At 52.5% G+C, this 18,575-nt stretch overlaps 1 long non-coding RNA gene across 2 annotated transcripts; it reads left to right on the top strand.

Moving 5' to 3' along the window:
- Nucleotides 1–930: 930 nt before the first annotated feature.
- On the top strand, nucleotides 931–16,550 carry LOC144326352 (uncharacterized). Of its 2 annotated transcripts, none has more exons than XR_013391482.1 (2): nucleotides 931–1,077; nucleotides 16,135–16,550. It is a non-coding gene; the product is annotated as an uncharacterized LOC144326352 (long non-coding RNA). The 2 variants fall into 2 exon arrangements; XR_013391483.1 differs by lacking the exon at nucleotides 931–1,077 and adding an exon at nucleotides 1,095–1,241.
- The last annotated feature ends 2,025 nt before the right edge of the window (nucleotides 16,551–18,575 follow it).

Genomic DNA, 18,575 nt, shown 5'->3' with positions numbered 1-18,575 from the left:
CTTCTTTTTATGCAGATGGAACCCAAAACGCCATCTCTCTCGCTGCTCTACCTGGAGCTCCGGGCAGCTGAAGGGGAGATTGTGTGCGACTCCTCTCTTGAATGCTATAATTTGTGTTTTGTATGCCTGCTGCTATCTGTTAACCTTATGCAAATAAAGCATTGCTTATTCTTCATCCACTGGCGTGCTTATTGGCTCCAGATCCAGAAATAACCCTGCCCTTGGCAGAACATATACAGTGCTTTTTTCTGGGGGGGGGGACGCAGAGGAATGCATAAAACATTTTGTGAATGTACTTTTGTCCATTTACTGTATTTATTTTTCCCGGTTTGAACTATAAAATGGTGATTTTCTTGAGTCAAAATGAGAGTACCCCCAATCATTTTTTTTTAGAAAAGAAGCACTGCATATATACAAACACATATACATATATCCATTTTATTTTTATATATTTACAAACGGACACCTATATCTAGGTATGTATATTCTTGTATATAAACTTCCGTGGCCCACCCGCACCATCCCTCCGCCAAGGTGCACGAGAGGAAGGCCACTGGGGGAGAAAGGCAGGTGAGGGCGGGGCGGGGGGCAGGGCTGCACCCTGGGGAGAGCGGGGTCGAGAGAGCAACGTCGCAGCGCCTCTTCCGCTCTTTCCCCTCCCCTTCCTGTCCTCTTGCCTCTCCTCCGCTGGCAACTCCTTCCGGTAATCCTACCCTCGCCAAACATGGCGGCAGCACAGCCTCTTCCGCCCTTTCCCCTCCCCTTCCTGTCCTCTTGCCTCTCCTCCGCTGGCACCTCCTTCCGGTAATCCTACCCTCGCCAAACATGGCGGCAGTACAGCCTCTTCCGCCCTTTCCCCTCCTTTTCCTGTCCTCTTGCCTCTCCTCCGCTGGCACCTCTTCCGGTAATCCTACCCTCGCCAAACATGGCGGCAGCACAGCTTTTCCGCCCGTTTCCATCCCCTTCCTGTGCTCATGCCTCTCCTCCGGTGGCACGTCCTTCCGGTACCCCTGCCCTCGCCCAACATGGCGGCAGCACAGCCTCTTCCGCCCTTCCGAACTAGGAGTGCAGAAAAAGGTGAAACTGCCATGAAAAGGAGAGGAGGAGTGTGTGAGAGTGAGAGTGAGACAGGGAGCATCCTAGTAGAGATGGAAGGGGAACCCAAGGGTCATCTAGTCCAACCCTCTGCAAAGAAGCTCAGAGCTACAATTCCCAGGTCTTCTTTGGGAATCCTATGGGAAGTAAGAGTTTCTACATTCATGAGCATTCACTTAGAGTGCGCTCATGTTTTTACCTTTTATTGAAAGCGGCCACTAGTGACTTGGGTGGAGTATAAATAATAAAATTATATTGCTAATTTAACCCTAACCCTAAGTAATAAAATTAAATTTCTCCTTCTGCTGTTCTTCTCTTACCGTAACTCAACCCCAACTCTAACTCCTAATCCTATTCTAACTCAAACCCAACTCTCACTGTAACCCTCTGCTTCTTTATGATTTGTTTCTGTGTTTCTGGTGTTTTGGCTTGGTTATGTCATAAAATTGAAGAAATACCACCAGAAGCACAAAAACCAAGAAATATTCCCAAAATGAGGCAAAACCAGGAGACATGAAAACCAAGCCAAATGAATGGAAAAGAAACAATCTCACCCAAAACCGCAGAACCATTCAAAGTAAAAGAAGCAAAACAATTAAATGCAAAAAAAAAAAAAAAAGCAAAACCACCCCAAATTAAACAAACCAGCAGAAAACAAAAAAGAAGCAGTAAAGCCACCAATTACAAAGCAAGGCCACAAGAAACTGGAAACCAGTTTTTAAAAAGCAAAACCAGAAACTCAACAAGCATGCAATTTATGGGAGTCCAAAAGCACTTCAAGCAACAGAAATTAACCAACATAGCATACTAGTTTTCACTTAGTCTTGGGTTTCTGGTGAATGTGCTTCGTTTGCAGCTGGCTTCATTTCTTTTCCATTGGTTTAGCTTGTTTTTTGGACTTTTGCTTTATTGCTTCTTTTGAGAAGTTTTCTTGTTTTTGTATTCTGGTGGTAATACTTTTGAATGCTTTGGGGGTTTCTGGTGAATCTGCTTTGTTTGGGATTTTAGTTGGCTTCTTTGCCAGTTTCCATTGATGTTGCTTTTACATGGTTCTTCTGCTTCTTTTCAGTAGGTTTTTGTGTTTTTAGTGGTTGACTTCATTGTTGGAATGGTCATTTCTGGTGGTTTTGCTTCATTTCTGGTGGTTTTCCTTTTATTCTTGGGATTATCAGATCTCATACAAATTAATATTCTCAAAGGTGCAAAACCCAAAAAACCTAGAAAGGAAGCAAACTCACCATCAATCCAGCACCCAATCTGTTATGTACTAACCTTGGATCCTAGAATGCAACAACAGATTGGTCTTTTCCTGCAGGCCAATCAGGCTCCAAGAGGGAAGCAGAGTTAGCCAGTCAGACGGTACTCATTGTGTAAATAATGTATATAAAAGCATGAGGTTGGGGGGCGGGGGCAATAATGAGCATGAAATACATACAAGACTCTGAGTATATTTCACAATCGTAATTTATATAAAAGAATCTATGAAACGAAAACCACAGAAAAAATTCAACATAATCCCAAAAACAAACAAGAAACAACAGAAACAAACCACATCCACAAAAGATGATGTCAGAGACTGCCTCCCGGTCTCAGCTCACAGAAGACCAACGCTAGCCATTAGAACTGTACAGAAGTCTTTATTGACATTTAGTTTCCATCTTCAAGCACTAGCGTGCGTCTCTACGTCTAGACCCTAGACCAGCGAAGCCTCGTCTGAGTCTCCGCCCCCTGTACACCAGCTTAAGACTCTAGCCTTACTCCACCTTCTACGTTTCTCCTTCCTCCTCTGGGTCCTACTACCCCCCTGGGTGCCTTCCTTCCTGGATGCCTCGGAAGCGGACCCTTCGGACTCCTCCCCTTCTCTCCGGCGGGCTTTGGGACCCGGCTCTCTCTCCGGACTGCCCATTGCGCCCCCCTCTTGTACATTTGAACTTGGCGCGCGCGCGCTGCCCCTGACCTTCCTTTTGACCGTTACCTCGCTCTCTGATGCAGGCGTGGCTAACCCTGACTCCTGTCCTTCCGCTGACGGAAGGCTGCCTGCTGCCGATGTTTGGGACTCCTCCCCCTTACTGCTCTCCGGTGGGGAAGCTGGTCCCGATTTCCAGCTGCTGCTCTCTGAGTCCCCTCTGGCCCCTCCTTCCTGGGGTGTTCCCTCTGGCAACCCCCTGGCTCTGACCACTGGGGCCCCTTTCTGTGAATCCTCTGATTCACTGGAGAGACTTAGAGACCTCGGATGGCTACCCTCGCTGACTTCTCCCTCAGATTCCTCTCCCTCGGTCTCTACTTCCTCCCTTTCCTGTCCCTCTGCTCCTGAACCCCTGACATCCATCCCCCCCTCGAAGCCCCCCCTTCCCCCCTCCCCTCCTTCCGGTGCGGGTACTGGGTGCTCCGTCGTAGCGGGGGTGCTTGCAGGATACAGTTCGTCCCCCATGTACTCGTCAACGTCGCTCTCCTCTGCTTCCATCTCTCTGTCTTCGTGCTCGAACCCCACGTTGTCCCCCAACACGTCCATGTCCGTCTCGCCCCTCTCCCCCTCTTCGGGTGGTCCCATCCAAGGACCCCTCAGCCACTTCCTGCGCCACTGCTCCTCTGGTTGATCGTCCCACCAATACGAGTGGTCTGAGGCAGACCCCGGTGGCGAACCCACCTGGGAGCTGGGGACTGGTGCCTGTTCCTCGTCCGAGTCGAACCCCAGGAATGTGCTGGCTGAAAGAGTGGGTGTGAAAAGCCAGTCGTCGAAATACTCTGCTGGCATGGGCCTGTGCGGGAAGAGGGCATGAAACTCCTCTTTGAGCAGCGGTTCCTCCAATGCATAGTCCGGTACCCAGCTGTTGGCACTGGCCGGGGTACCCTCCCTGGCTAGGAAATATTCTACTCCCTCTTCCCCCCATCTGGAGTCCAAAATCTCTGTGACCTCATTGATGTGTCCCCTCCTAGGCGACCCCCTCACTCTGGGCCCTTCTCTGCTCTGGTCTGGTGCTGTGTCTGGCTCCTGAAACCTATGAGGTGCTTTGTAGGGCGTGAGCACCGATCTATGGAACACCGGATGCATTCTGGAACCCTCCGGAAGAGCCAACCGGAAGGCCACTGGATTGACCTGCGCCTGGACTTGGTAAGGTCCTAGCTGCTTATGTCCTAGCTTCTTCTTAGCTAATGATCTGGTCGGCACTGCTTGCGCTGCTAACCAGACCCAGTCACCCACCTGTATGTCTTCCCCAACTCTTCTGTGTCTGTCGGCCTGCACCTTGTATGCGTGCTTTGCTAGTTCTAACTGCCTCCTGAGCTGTTCGTGGACCTCCTGCAACTCCGACGCTAAGGCTTCCGCTGCCTGTGGCTCCCCCTCCCCCACTCTCTCTAAACCCGGGAAGGTTCTGGGATGCCTCCCGTTGTTGGCGAAGAACGGCGTCACCCCCGTCGACACGTGCTTCGTATTGTTGTAAGCGAACTCGGCGAGCGGCAGGTAGTCCACCCATGTCGTGGGCTGCTGGTTGGCGTAGCATCTTAGGTACTGCTGCATGATGGCGTTGACCCTCTCCGCTTGTCCGTTGGTCTGTGGGTGTCTCGCCGACGCCAAATTGACTTTGACGTTCAGAATGCCCATCAGCTTCTGCCAGAAGTTCGAGATGAACTGTCGCCCCCGGTCGGAGAGAATAGACCGTGGCAGACCGTGGACTTTGAACACGTGGTCTATGAACAGTTTGGCGGTCTGCTCTGCCGTGGCTACCTTCGCACACGGAATGAAGTGTGCCATCTTAGTAAACATGTCCACCACCACTAGCACTGCTGTCTTTCCCCTCGAGCTGGGCAGATCCGTGACGAAGTCCAGGGCCACCCTCTCCCACGGTTCAGACGGTGTCTGCAGCGGTTCCAGCAGTCCCGCCGGCGGTCTGTGAACTGACTTGGCCCTTTGGCAGGTGTCACATCTCGAGACGTAATCCGCTACTTCCCCCCGCATCTTGGGCCACCAAAAGTCTCTGGCTACGAGTTCGACAGTCTTTTCTTTGCCAAAGTGCCCGGCGGTGGGAGCGTCGTGTAGCTGCTGCAGGACCCTTGCGCGGAGGTCGTCTCCCGGCACGTAGAGTGCTCCCTTGTGGAGGAGCAACCCATCGCGTATCTGGAACTCGTCGGCCCTCGCTGTGCCCCTGTGCACCTCCTCCATCTTGGCCCGTGCGAAGGGGTCTTCCCGCAGCGCGCGACGTACGGCGTCCAGGTCCACGGTTGCCGACGCGCATGCCCACGCTTCCGGTGCGAAAATGTGCTTGGCCGCCGACGGTGCCGCCTCCTCCAGGTATTGCGGCTTTCTGGACAATGCATCCGCCATCACGTTGTTGTCGCCTGGGATGTACTCTATCTTGAAGTCGAAGTCCGCGAAGAACTCCGCCCATCTAATGTGTCTCTGGTTGAGGAACCTAGCCGTGCGCCAGTACTCCAGATTCTTGTGGTCCGTGTGGACCTGCACTGTATGTCTGGCTCCGATGAGGAAGTGCCGCCATGCCTTGAATGCTGCATGTATGGCCAGCAACTCCCTGTCCCAGATAGTGTAATTCTGCTCCGACTTGCTGAGCTTCCTCGAGTAGAAGGCGCACGGCCTCCAGTCCCCCTGCTGGTCTTGTTGCAACAGGACAGCTCCCACGGCTCTGTCTGAGGCGTCTGTCTCCACCCTCATGGGTCTGCTGGGATTCACATGCAGCAGCTGCTCTTCGGACGCGAAGAGACGCTTGAGCTTCTGAAAGGACTGCTCCGCTTGCTCCGTCCAGATGAATTTCTTCTTCTTGGAGCTGAGCGTGTCGGTGATGGCCGCTGTCTGCATGGCAAATCCCTTGATGAACTTGCGGTAAAAGTTGGCAAAACCGACAAACCGCTGGACTTCCTTCCGATTGCGTGGGCTTTTCCAGTCCAACACTGCGCGAACCTTGGCGCTGTCCATGGCGAGCCCCTTGTCCGACAACTTGTAGCCCAGGAAATCCACCTCCGTCACGTCGAACTGGCACTTCTCCAGCTTGGCGTACAGCCTGTGCTCCTTCAGTCTCTGCAGAACTTCCCTGACATCCCTCTCGTGCGCCTCTCGCGATTCCGAAAAAATCAGGATGTCGTCCAGGAAGCATACGCACTTCTTGTAAAGGAGCCCCGCCAGCACGTGATGCATAAAGGCTTGGAAGGTGTGAGAGCCATTTTGTAATCCGAAGGGCATAACTCTGTATTCGTAGGTGCCCAGTGGCGTGAACATGGCCGTCTTCCACTCGTCGCCGTCGCGCATGCGAATCAGGTTGTACGCCCCACGTAGATCCAGCTTGGTGAAAACGCGTCCTTTCCGCACCGTCGCGAGCAGGTCGTCTATCTTGGGCATGGGGAAAGCTGAGGGCTTGGTTTTCGAATTTAAGATTCTGAAGTCCACCACCAGCCTCCGTTGGGGCGTGTCCCGCTTCTTCACAAAGAATACGGGACTGCCTCCCACCGCTTTCGACTCCCGGATGAACCCACGCTTCAAATTGTGATCTATGAACTCCCTGAGTTCTTGCAGTTCATCCTCAGACATGGAGTACAGTTTCCCAGTTGGCAGCGTCGCCCCCGGCAGGAGGTCAATCTTGCAATCATAGGGTCTGTGAGGGGGTAGCTTGTCCGCCTCCTTCTCGCAGAATACCTCCAAAAACTCCGCATACTTGTGGGGTACTGCTTGCAGCGTGCCCAACTGCAACTGCGGGTCCTCCTCTTCCCCTTCCGGGCTGGGTATAATGCAGTGTTCTGCACAGTAGGAGGAGCCAAAAGTCAGTTGGCGCTGGTACCAAGCCAATGCTGGGCTGTGTCTGTGCAGCCAACTCATGCCTAATACTATAGGCGTGTCGGACAGTTGGGTGACATTGAAACTGATGACTTCCCGGTGATTCCCAATTTGCATCACCATAGGCGGCGTCTGCTGCACCACCTGCCCCCCTAGCAGTTCCCTGCCATCCACCGTGACAACCTTCAGGGGCAGTGTGGCTGGCAGTAATGCTACGTTGTGTTGTTGAATGAACTCCAATCCTATAAAGTCTGCGTTACTGCCAGAGTCAATTGTAATAGGCACTTCTAAGGTGAGTCCATTGGGCAGCTGAAGCGATGCGGTTAGCTGCACCACTGGCTTGGGCGGGAGGGGGTCTGTGGGCTGCAAAATCTCTGGGGACTTCCTCACTGACTCGTCTGGCTGGGCCCCAGTGCCTCCTCTTCCAGCCAGACTTGGTCGTTTCCCTGCTGTGGTGCTCTCTGCTGAGTTGTTTCCAATACTGTCACTGAAGCTGCAGTGTGCTTGAGAATCCTCTGGGGACACTCTTTCGCCATGCCATTTCTGCACTCTCACATATATAACACTTCCTGTTCCTTCTAGGCAGCTTCGATTTTACTGCTCCCGGTGTTAAGGCTCTGGTAGCTGAGTGAGCCCTAGCACCGCCAATCTCCATCTGCTCCTCGCCCCCTCCCTGTGGAGGCGTGGACTGCGCACGCGCTGCCTCTCTGGGCAAGAGGGAGGGCACTCTCGCTGGTGAGCGTCCCCAACGCCCTTCTTCTTTGCTCCACGGGCGTTCTTCCTGCCTCACCCCAATAGACAACGCTCTTTCAACCACTTGTTGAGTGGTTGTGGGTCTCTCTCCCCTTGCCATCTCATCCTTGATCTGTGCATTCAGACCCTCCCAAAAAAGGTCTCTAACCGGCGGAGAATCCTTATCCCAATTCAGCGCGTTGACCAATGCAAAAAACCGGGAATGATACTGCCTTACGCTGGCTTTCCCTTGTCTTAGCCCAAATATGTCCCTCCGGGCAATGTCAAGGTCTATTTTGGATAAGAAACAGGAGTCCATCGCCTTAATGAACGCATCTGCGCTTTGGAGCGCTGGATCCTTATCCCTCCACAGGTTGCGCAGCCATGCTTTCGCGTCCCCATGCAAATGAGACAAAATAAACCCCACTTTCTCCCGCTCATCTCTAAAGTCTCTTTCCAGCAGCTGCAGCGCAAACAGCACATCTGCTCGGAAATTGGGGTACTGCTGCAAATTCCCATCAAAATGAGATACAATGCTGCCTCCTCTCTTCCCCAAACCGATCCCCTCTGATCTGGGTACTGGGATCCCCTGCTTTACAAGCCCTTCCAACCTGGCTTGAAGATCTCTGCAGGCAGCTGCCGCTTCTTCCTCTCTCTTCCTGGATGCGATTATTTCAGCATTGAGTAGCGTCACCGCTTCTTGCAGGGAAGCTATTTTCTGTTCTGTAGTCATCTTGCCTGACTCTTGTGAGCTCGCAAGGCACCAGTCTTCTACCCTCCCTGCCTCGCTTCCTTAGCGATGCTTGAGGCGCAGAAAACCGATGATACTTGAGACGAGGCTTACTGTCAGAGACTGCCTCCCGGTCTCAGCTCACAGAAGACCAACGCTAGCCATTAGAACTGTACAGAAGTCTTTATTGACATTTAGTTTCCATCTTCAAGCACTAGCGTGCGTCTCTACGTCTAGACCCTAGACCAGCGAAGCCTCGTCTGAGTCTCCGCCCCCTGTACACCAGCTTAAGACTCTAGCCTTACTCCACCTTCTACGTTTCTCCTTCCTCCTCTGGGTCCTACTACCCCCCTGGGTGCCTTCCTTCCTGGATGCCTCGGAAGCGGACCCTTCGGACTCCTCCCCTTCTCTCCGGCGGGCTTTGGGACCCGGCTCTCTCTCCGGACTGCCCATTGCGCCCCCCTCTTGTACATTTGAACTTGGCGCGCGCGCGCTGCCCCTGACCTTCCTTTTGACCGTTACCTCGCTCTCTGATGCAGGCGTGGCTAACCCTGACTCCTGTCCTTCCGCTGACGGAAGGCTGCCTGCTGCCGATGTTTGGGACTCCTCCCCCTTACTGCTCTCCGGTGGGGAAGCTGGTCCCGATTTCCAGCTGCTGCTCTCTGAGTCCCCTCTGGCCCCTCCTTCCTGGGGTGTTCCCTCTGGCAACCCCCTGGCTCTGACCACTGGGGCCCCTTTCTGTGAATCCTCTGATTCACTGGAGAGACTTAGAGACCTCGGATGGCTACCCTCGCTGACTTCTCCCTCAGATTCCTCTCCCTCGGTCTCTACTTCCTCCCTTTCCTGTCCCTCTGCTCCTGAACCCCTGACAGATGAGAAAACCAGTTGAATAGAACCACAAGAAACCCACGCAGTAAACATCTCAGGGAAAAGCGAAATCACCCCACACCATGCAAAACTAAGGTTTAACTGGCTTTGGGGTTTCTGCGCAATTTACTTTTTCCCTCTTGTTGGGGGTTTCTGGTGGTATTTCTTCTGCTTCTCACATTTCTGCTTCTTTTCAATTGGTTTTGGGATTCTGGTGAATTTGGTAATGATTTGATTGAAGTCTCTGTCTGGCAATTTTCCTTTTTCATGAATTCCTTCCTTGTTGGGTTTCTGGTATCTCACTTTTGGTTTTCACATTTGTCAGGGCTGCCTCAGGTCCCAGCTCACAGAGGACCAACGCCAGTCCGTTGTTATATTAAATAGTCTTTATTAAAGTTCAGTCTCTCATTTACAGCCACGGCGCGCAGCTCTACGTCTTGAACCTAGACCGCCAAAGCTCCATCTGAATCTCCTCCCCCCAGGCACCAGTTCAAGACCCTAGCCTTGCTCCACCTCTTCCTCTGCTCCCTTTTCCTCTGGGTCCGCCTGTCCGTCGGGGCTTTCCCCTTTCTAGACTCTTCCGACGCTGACTCTCCCGAGTCCTCCCCCTCCCTCCGGCGAGCTTTAGGACCTGGTTCCCAATCCTGGTTTCCTGCTGTCCCGCTCGCCTGCACATTTGAACATGGCGCGCGCGCCCAGCCTGCCACCTTCCTTCTGACCGTTATGCTGCTCCTGTCACTGCTCCCCTCTTCGGGAATGCTAGCTGGGCTTGACTCCTCCTCCCTGCTTGCTGGAGGAGACGTTGGCCCTGACCTATGGGACACTTCCCCCCCACTACGCTCCGGTGGGGAAGCTGGTCCTGATTTCCAGCTACTGCTCTGGGAGTCTCCGCTGGCCCCCTGCTTCTGGTGTGTCCCCCCTGGGACCCCCCTTGCCCTGGCCATCGGCGCCCCCTTCTGGGAATCTTCTGATTCACTGGAGAGGCTCATGGAATCTCTCGGGTCACTGTCATTCTGCCCTCCGCTGCCCTCAGATTCCTCCCCTTCGCTCTCCATTTCCTCTCTCCCCTGTGCCTCTGCTCCTGAGCCCCTGACAACATTTCTCTTAGTTTTGCTACGTTTCAGGTAGTCTGCTTACTTTTGGGAATTATCCAGTCTCATAAAAATGAAGCAATATCATTAGAAGCTTAAAAAGCATGGGGAAAAAAACCCCAGGCACTAACCCTAACCCTGAACGTCCACCTATCCCCTGCCCTAGCCCTAACCCTAACCCTGACATTCTGGTCATCCATCTTGGGGATAACAATCTGGTGAGGTAAATTCAGTTGAGATCACTAAATATCTCCATCAGCTGTGCTTCCTCATCCCTGAGCTTTTCATAGTTTGGTTTGGAATGTTGTAGAGGTGCTTATGGAGTGGGGGCAGCCTTCCTAAGAAGGTGGATGGGCAAGACACAAAGCTAATCATTCTACAACGATGTTTGTTTTTGAAAATGTGGGTGCTTATATCCCTCATGGCAGAATTATGTTCTGTGCCCAACAGTTGTATAGACCTGGTGGTATGCATCTTTCTGATTTGGGTTGTGACATCTTTCTGATTTGGGTTGGGTTCTTAAGGATCTGCAAAGAGCTCTGTTTGAGCACTTGTGTGTTTGTGGGTGGAGGTGAACAAGCACACCTGCCCAGACAATTTGATTTGGTTACATTGGTCGAATCTGACTAGTTTTGCCGATCCTCAAGTTGTTATATTTAATAAATACAACCTATTTATCCACTTTTGGTTGTCTTGACTCTTCCTCCTGATGTGCTAGGAACCACTCCGTTTGGGGGGCACTGCAAAACATGTGGTTTTTACTGCAAACATTTTGCCAGACTTTGGCCTTGATTTGGAGTGAATCAGGCGATGTTGGGTTTTGGGGTGACCTTATGACCCCTGTCACTTACTTGGTTTGTCGGGCAAAATGCTAAAAAAATTCTACAATGTCTGGCAAAATGCTACAAAACTTTTGCCAGACTTTGGCACCAGTTTGGAGTGAACCGGACAATGATGGGTTTTTGATATTAATTATGAACCCCGGTTTGATGTATCAATTACTCTGTTTATGGGGTGTTACAAAATGTGGGGGTTTTGCTGCAAAACTTTTACCAAACATTAGTTTTGATGGGATCCCAGATTTGGGGGTTTGTAGTTAAATGAAGCATTCTTTCAGTGCTTCTCGGGAAATGTGCAGTTTCCGTCAGATCAAACTAATACTACTGGATAAAATTATATGGTTGTTGATTATCAGACAGTTCTCCCATTTATCAAGGAAAACGTCTGTTATGGGTGGCTTTTGCTTGGTGTGTGTGACTGTTGACAGACAGATTTGAAAAGGAACACAGCTTCCTCTGTTTGTCTCACAGTAACTTACTGGCCTTTTTGATTATGCAGTCGGCTCGCCCAACACTTCCAGTTGGATTCAGAGGACAGGAAATGATTCTGCTAAAGGCTTTCTGTGAATATACGGGTAATTCCAGTTGATTTGATTTAATGGTCACATAAAGGCACTTTCTTTGGTTATAAAATGATGTTGTGAGTCTTATATCTGAGCAGTCAATAAACTCCCTCCCCCACAGAAACGCTTGTCTTCTTCTTCTGCTTGGCATCCATACAGTACTTACATGTTTGTAAGAAAGACTAACCCCACCCCGAACCCCACCTCCAGCTTTCATCTTATTATTCTAGTGCAGTGTTTCCCAACCGGTGTTCCGCGGCACACTAATGTGCCGCGAGACCTTGCCTGGTGTGCCGTGGGAGGGAGGCGGGCGAGTCGGGCGGCGAGAGGCGGGGTGGCGGCGGCGAGGATCCGCGTCGAGCCGGGGGCGGCTCCGCGGTGGTGGTGCCGAGGTTTCTCTCTCCATTCTCCCCTCACACACACACACAGGAAATAACACAGGATCAGCTGACAGGACCCGGCCAATGGGGCGGCGGCGGGGCAGCGCGCGCAAAAGGGAGGAGCGCGAGACAGCGGACGAGGAGGAGGCCGGCATGTCCGGGCAGCAGCAGCAACAACAGCAGCAGCAACTCCCGGCGACGGCTCCTCAAGCCCCGGGCAACCCTACTCCCTCACTGGCCTCGGCCGCCCTCCTGCTCCACCCGCCGCCGCCTCCCCCGCCGCCGCCGGCCACCTCGGCCCCGCCGCCGCCCCCTCCTCCGCCCGCTATCGCCACCACCACCACAACAGCCGCCGCCTCAGCTGGGCCCATGCCTGCTGGGAGCGGCGGCGGCAGCAGCAGCAGCAGCGCCCCGGCGCCCTTCCCTCACGGCGGCGACCCGGCCCTCCTGGTTCGGGAGGCGGGCGCGAAAGCCCCACCCCTCGGCGCTCGCCAGCTCCGCGCGAGTCCTTGCCTGGGCGAAGGTGCTTCTTGGACGGGAGGCTGCGGCGACCAAAGACCCCGGCGGCTGGCAGGAGGAAGCAGAGGAGGAGCGGGAGGCTGACCCCGAACTCGTGGGAGGAGGCGAGAGAGAGAAGGCGCTTGGGCAGCCACCCCAAGCCGGCGCACGCGGGCGCCCCTTTGGAGCTGCCCACCTGAGCGCACGGGACAGGAGCGGCGATTTGATTCGCGCCAGGCCACGCTTGCTGCGGAGGGAGGAGGAGAGCGGCGCCTTCCAGCCTCGTCTCGCTTCGTGACAGCGCCGACCGAGCCTGAGAGGGAGCAGATCCGAGGGGGATCTCCCCCACCCAGCCACCCCCTCGCCGCCTGCCCTGCTCCTGTCGTGGCAGCTGACGAGCCGACTCGCCCTGACCTGCGGGGTCCCCCACGCCGCCTCCGCTCACGGCGGCGACCCGGCCCTGAACGAGCAGGAGAAGGAGCTCAAGCGGCGCCTCAAGCGGCTCTACCCGGCCGTGGACGAGCAGGAGGAGGAGTTGGAGGAGTCCCTCAGTCCCTCGCTTTGCTGCCTCCTCCCCCCCACCCCCAAAGCTTGGAGGTTCCCCGGCAAGGGGGAGGGGAAAAAATTGAAACTTACACTTTCGTGTGTCCCTCCCGGCGTGACGCTGCGCGCTGACGTCACGGGGCTGTAATGATGGTGTGCCTCGAGATTTTTTTCATCAGCTCCAAAGGGGCGCCCGCGTGCGCCGGCTTGGGGTGGTTGCCCAAGCGCCTTCTCTCTCTCGCCTCCTCCCACGAGTTCGGGGTCAGCCTCCCGCTCCTCCTCCGCTTCCTCCTGCCAGCCGCCGGGGTCTTTGGTCGCCGCAGCCTCCCGTCCAAGAAGCACCTTCGCCCAGGCAAGGACGCGCGCGGAGCTGGCGAGCGCCGAGGGGTGGGGCTTTCGCGCCCGCCTCCCGAACCAGGAGGGCCGGGTCGCCGCCGTGAGGGAAGGGCGCCGGGGCGCTGCTGCTGCTGCTGCCGCCGCCGCTCCCAGCAGGCATGGGCCCAGCTGAGGCGGCGGCTGTTGTGGTGGTGGTGGCGATAGCGGGCGGAGGAGGGGGCGGCGGCGGGGCCGAGGTGGCCGGCGGCGGCGGGGGAGGCGGCGGCGGGTGGAGCAGGAGGGCGGCCGAGGCCAGTGAGGGAGTAGGGTTGCCCGGGGCTTGAGGAGCCGTCGCCGGGAGTTGCTGCTGCTGTTGTTGCTGCTGCTGCCCGGACATGCCGGCCTCCTCCTCGTCCGCTGTCTCGCGCTCCTCCCTTTTGCGCGCGCTGCCCCGCCGCCGCCCCATTGGCCGGGTCCTGTCAGCTGATCCTGTGTTATTTCCTGTGTGTGTGTGTGAGGGGAGAATGGAGAGAGAAACCGCGGCACCACCACCGCGGAGCCGCCCCCGGCTCGACGCGGATCCTCGCCGCCGCCGCCCCGCCTCTCGTCGCCCGACTCGCCCGCCTCCCTCCCACGGCACACCAGGCAAGGTCTCGCGGCACATTAGTGTGCCGCGGAACACCGGTTGGGAAACACTGCCTTAGAGAATAAAAAACTGAGGCAAATTTCCAGTCTAAACAGGCTACACAAAAAGAAACAGCAGCGATTCTTTATGTTTGACTTGTGCTTGAGCGCCTGATATCTCAGAAAATCAACACCAGTGTTGGGGTGGGTGGGTCAGGGCATTTCCAAAATGTTATGATAGATGGAGCCATGGATGTGGCCAAGGGGGGCCAACTAAATAAAAATACATAGCTAACTGAGGTTCTGACCCCCTAACAAAAGGCCTGCCTCCACTAACAAAAATCCTGGCTACGCCCATGGATGAAGCCAACTACAGTAACTCTGGTTTTGTCCCCACCCAGAAGTGTAGCATGTGTGGGCCGTGGGGGCACAAATTTGTGTCAGGGGGCACAAACAGGTGCCCCCACAGCAGGCTCCCTCATTGGTGCCTGGCTCCACGTGAGAAGGAGCTGACCTAAGCTGCTGTGCTTCTGCTGGCCACAGCTCTGTCCTTAGGTTAGGCCTGACCCAGGGAAGAGAGCAGGAGGGTGGGTGGCTGCAGTGCACCTCGCTCCCAGTCACAGCAGCAGCTCCGCCTCCGGGTCATGTCTGACCTGGCGCACTCAAGGAGCCTGAGCAGCAGCTTCCCTGCCCCTCTCCTCCCCTGGACAGGGGCATGTGGGGCATGCCCCTCCCCCCTTGTTGAGTTCTGCAAAGGCAGCCCTGAGACTGAGGAGGAAGGAGCTCACTGCTCATGCCAACCCTAGAGAGGATGTAAGAAAGAAGCAGGCTGTTGGAGGACAGCCAAGAAACAATTGAGCTTGGTGGAGCAGTGCCCCAGTCCCCCTTAAGGACGAGCCTCCACTGACAGGGAGCAAGAAGGAATTTGAAATGGGGAACTACAATATTGGCATGGGAACTACAATAGCTCAATGTTGCAATTTGTCTACCCTACTTAATATTTACCATTAAGGAAAGTATAAAGTCATGGAGTAAATCCTTTCAGGTTGTTGATGTGAAGCAGCAGACCTCAATCTGATACTGCAAATGTTATAGAATTATTGAATATTCAGAAGTATACCTCTCCACCACTCCTTAGTCAGGCTAGTTTTGGGCATTTATGGCAAGATTATCCCAAGTGGAAAGGAATAATGTATTTTCACTGTTACGTATTCAGTGGTCTGTCTTTGCTTCCCATTGTCTCAGGAATTGGGTAATTACCATCTCAAAGGAATGGCCAGACTACCAGGAAAGGCAATCAGATAAGGCATTATCAGATAACCTGGCAGACAGGAAAAACAACATTCAAATTTCTATTGTAGAAATTTTCCTTTTCTGTGATGTAGGTATGATGTTTGTGGGGGTGGTCTTGAGCTCCAGGGAAGGGAATTTCAAAATGGCAAGCACACATTGTTTGCGGTCCTCCTCCTCTCTCCTGCGTGTGGGGGGAGCACCCTGTTGCAACAGTTTAATAAAGATCAGGCTTACTAGCTGCTTTGCTTCTCAATATTCTCTGGTTGGCCTCTGTTATTTTCTCCTACCGATGGAGAACCTACAAGGTTCTCCAATACATAAAGGAATAAGGGCAGATTTTGTTTACAACAACACAAAGCCATCTGAAACTGTCAAATAAACTGCAAGAGCAGCAATGGAAAATTGCTTTCACACACTAAAAGTTCCCTGCAACTAGAAAGCCAGCAAAGCAGGGGAAAGGCTAGCTTTTTTAATTGACAAGTACCTTCTCTATGATGTGCTAGGCTTTGGTTTTTACGCATAGAAGTGTTATTCCTCACCTGTAGCTTGAGGTAGTATGGTCCATTTGGCCACCTCATTCTGCTGCATATGGAGAGTGCTGGAATTTTTAATTCTTAAGGAAATATTGTGTCTATTTTTCCCACATGAGATGTTTCTTTACTTATATCAATAATGTTATGAAAGACTTCAAGCTGATTAGCACTTGGTGGCTGTGAAGCTTTAAATACAAAACAGACACATAGTGAAAGGATTTCTACACACTGAATTTTTTATTTATTTCACAGAGCAATTGCTTTCAGCTTTGCAGAGGAGCCCGTAGTATCCAAACTACAGTACTTCCGTGAGAGCTGTGAAGCAGAGCTCCCTCCACTGGCTCTGCTGTGACAGGACAGCTCCCTCAGGCCTCCTCTCCCCACAACTGTTATCTGGGGCAGCCATCAGTGGGAGAGCTTTGCTGGAGGTCCAGCTCCTTCAGGCACCTCCAGCCCCTGAACTGTGCCAGCTGGTCAACATAGGAACAACTGTTTAGTGATTTGTGACTGAGATTTGATATTCCTCTTCCCTCCCTGCCCCCTTTGCCTGTGGGTAGGGACCATCTTGCTTTGATTGCATTTAAGTTGTCTGGTGGCCTTGTTGGCTGAACAGCGAGGCACAAATGTTCCAAATAAATAAATCTCTATACACAGTATAGAAAATTAGTGATCTTTGTAATGTGTGATTTTGTAGTACTACTTTGTAGTAGGGTGGCCAGATACCACATAGTATTTGAGCAAGAACAGAAGACCAAATAAGTGAATAAGGCTAAAACCGGAGTGGGGGGTTGGGGGTGCAAATGTGATTTACAAATTATAGAATCATAGAATCATAGAATCATAGAGTTGGAATAGACCACAAGGGCCATTGAGTCCAACCCCCTGCCAAGCAGGAAACACCATCAGAGCACTCCTGACATATGGTTGTCAAGCCTCTGCTTAAAGACCTCCAAAGAAGGAGACTCCAGGACTTCCGGGTTAGCGCGATCGGCTAATGGCGGATTCCCTCCGAGCTCCGGAGGGAATCTGCTCGGTGGGGGCTGGGTCTTGCCGTGCCGGCGACACGGGGACCCTTAAAAACCACGGGCGCGAATGCTCGTGGACGTGGTGACTCAGCGGGCACCGTTAGCGCCCTCCCGATTCACGAAGGAGCCTTTTTAAAGGCTACGGAACGGGTGCCGGGGAGCGGTGTGGTGCTGTGAGTCCTCTGCTTCCCCTGCCGAGTGAAGCCGCATGCCATTTGCCGGAGAGCGCTGGCTTCTTCCTTTTAAAATTCGGACTCAAAATCAACAACCCGTGAGTAATTTGGAACTGAATTTAAATTACTTCATTTTGGATTTGGTACGAGCGGGGGAGGTGAAAAGAGGAGGTCCATCTCCCCCCCATTGTAAACAGTTTAACAGCAAGGAACTGCCAACTAAGGTTGTGAGAAGAGTTGTTTGCTACGTTTTGGTGACATATTAATTCCACGGATTTAAAGAGACTAAGATATTGTGCTGGAGGGCAAGAGTTTATGTGTTTGGATCAAGTACCACTTTTCCCGGACCGGGAGTAACCCGTGAGAAGAGCCTGTTGAGGATTTACAGGAAGCTTTTGACAGCTGTCAAATTAGCTGTCAAAGCTCGAAAAAACTGAAAGTTCTAATTCTAGCCGGTTATTTTGTTATAAAGTAATGAAAGTAAAGGAAGACTGTTACAAACAAAATTGACTTTTGGTTCGGAAGTGAAAGGAATACTAAGTAACTAGAATCCCTCTAGAGGGGATTCACGGACATTACAAGAATGGAGATTGGTCGGGAAATACGAGCTGAGTTGCAAGAGCTGGTCGTTCTCGTGGGAAAGCTGCGAGAGATCTATGAGCAAGGTCATGTTTTGTCTACAAGCCCTACAAAGTCGAAATCAACAGAAAATGTAGCTATTGAGATGGAAAAGGGCTTGATGCTCAAAACATGGGCAGCCGGACAAGAAAAGAAACCAAAAGCTGGACAAGAAAAGAAATTAAAGAAGGAAAAGGAGGAAATGATACTTGCTAAACAAGGGGCGACCGAAAAGATACAGAAGACAAAGGAAAGTCGAAGATCTACCAAGATGATTTTGAACCCGACCAGAGTGATAGCTGGGCTAGTTGGGATGTATGAACTTAAGAAACAGAATTGGAGCTTCACCTTTGAACAACTAGCCCTGGCTGAAAGAATTACTGCGAGGAATGAGAAAGTCCTTTATCGAATTTGGGGATTTAATATAAGAGATTTCGAAAGAAGCTGGCCGAGAGGGACTGAAAAGGACTTGAGAGCCTCGGACGTAAGGGCACCAGGCTAAAAGATAGATTAATGGCTCTTGGTTTGGGGCTGAAACCGGGGAGGGAAAAGGAGGGTGTGGGAGCCCAAAGGGGGCCTGTTTCATTATGCAGTGTTTAAAATGTTTTTTACGTCAATTATTATTTCTAAAATGGGGAATTCGTGGATGGGAACCAGGGACAACCTTAGGAATAGTACTCTTTTTTGCTATTTCTTTCTTCTTTTCTGTTTTCTGTACTCTTTTGCCTTTTCATCTTTTCATACAACTTAAAAGTTACTGTTTAAATTGATGTAATATAATGAAACAATGGTTAAAATTGATTATAAAGAAGTGTATTAATTAATAATATACGGTTATGACACTGTCAGGGGCTCAGGGGCAGAGCCACAGGGGAAA

This window comes from Podarcis muralis, chromosome W, assembly GCF_964188315.1.
Source record: "Podarcis muralis chromosome W, rPodMur119.hap1.1, whole genome shotgun sequence".
Lineage (NCBI taxonomy): Eukaryota > Metazoa > Chordata > Lepidosauria > Squamata > Lacertidae > Podarcis > Podarcis muralis.
The sequence above is the reverse complement of the archived record's forward strand: the minus strand, read 5'-3'. Positions and strand labels throughout refer to the sequence as shown.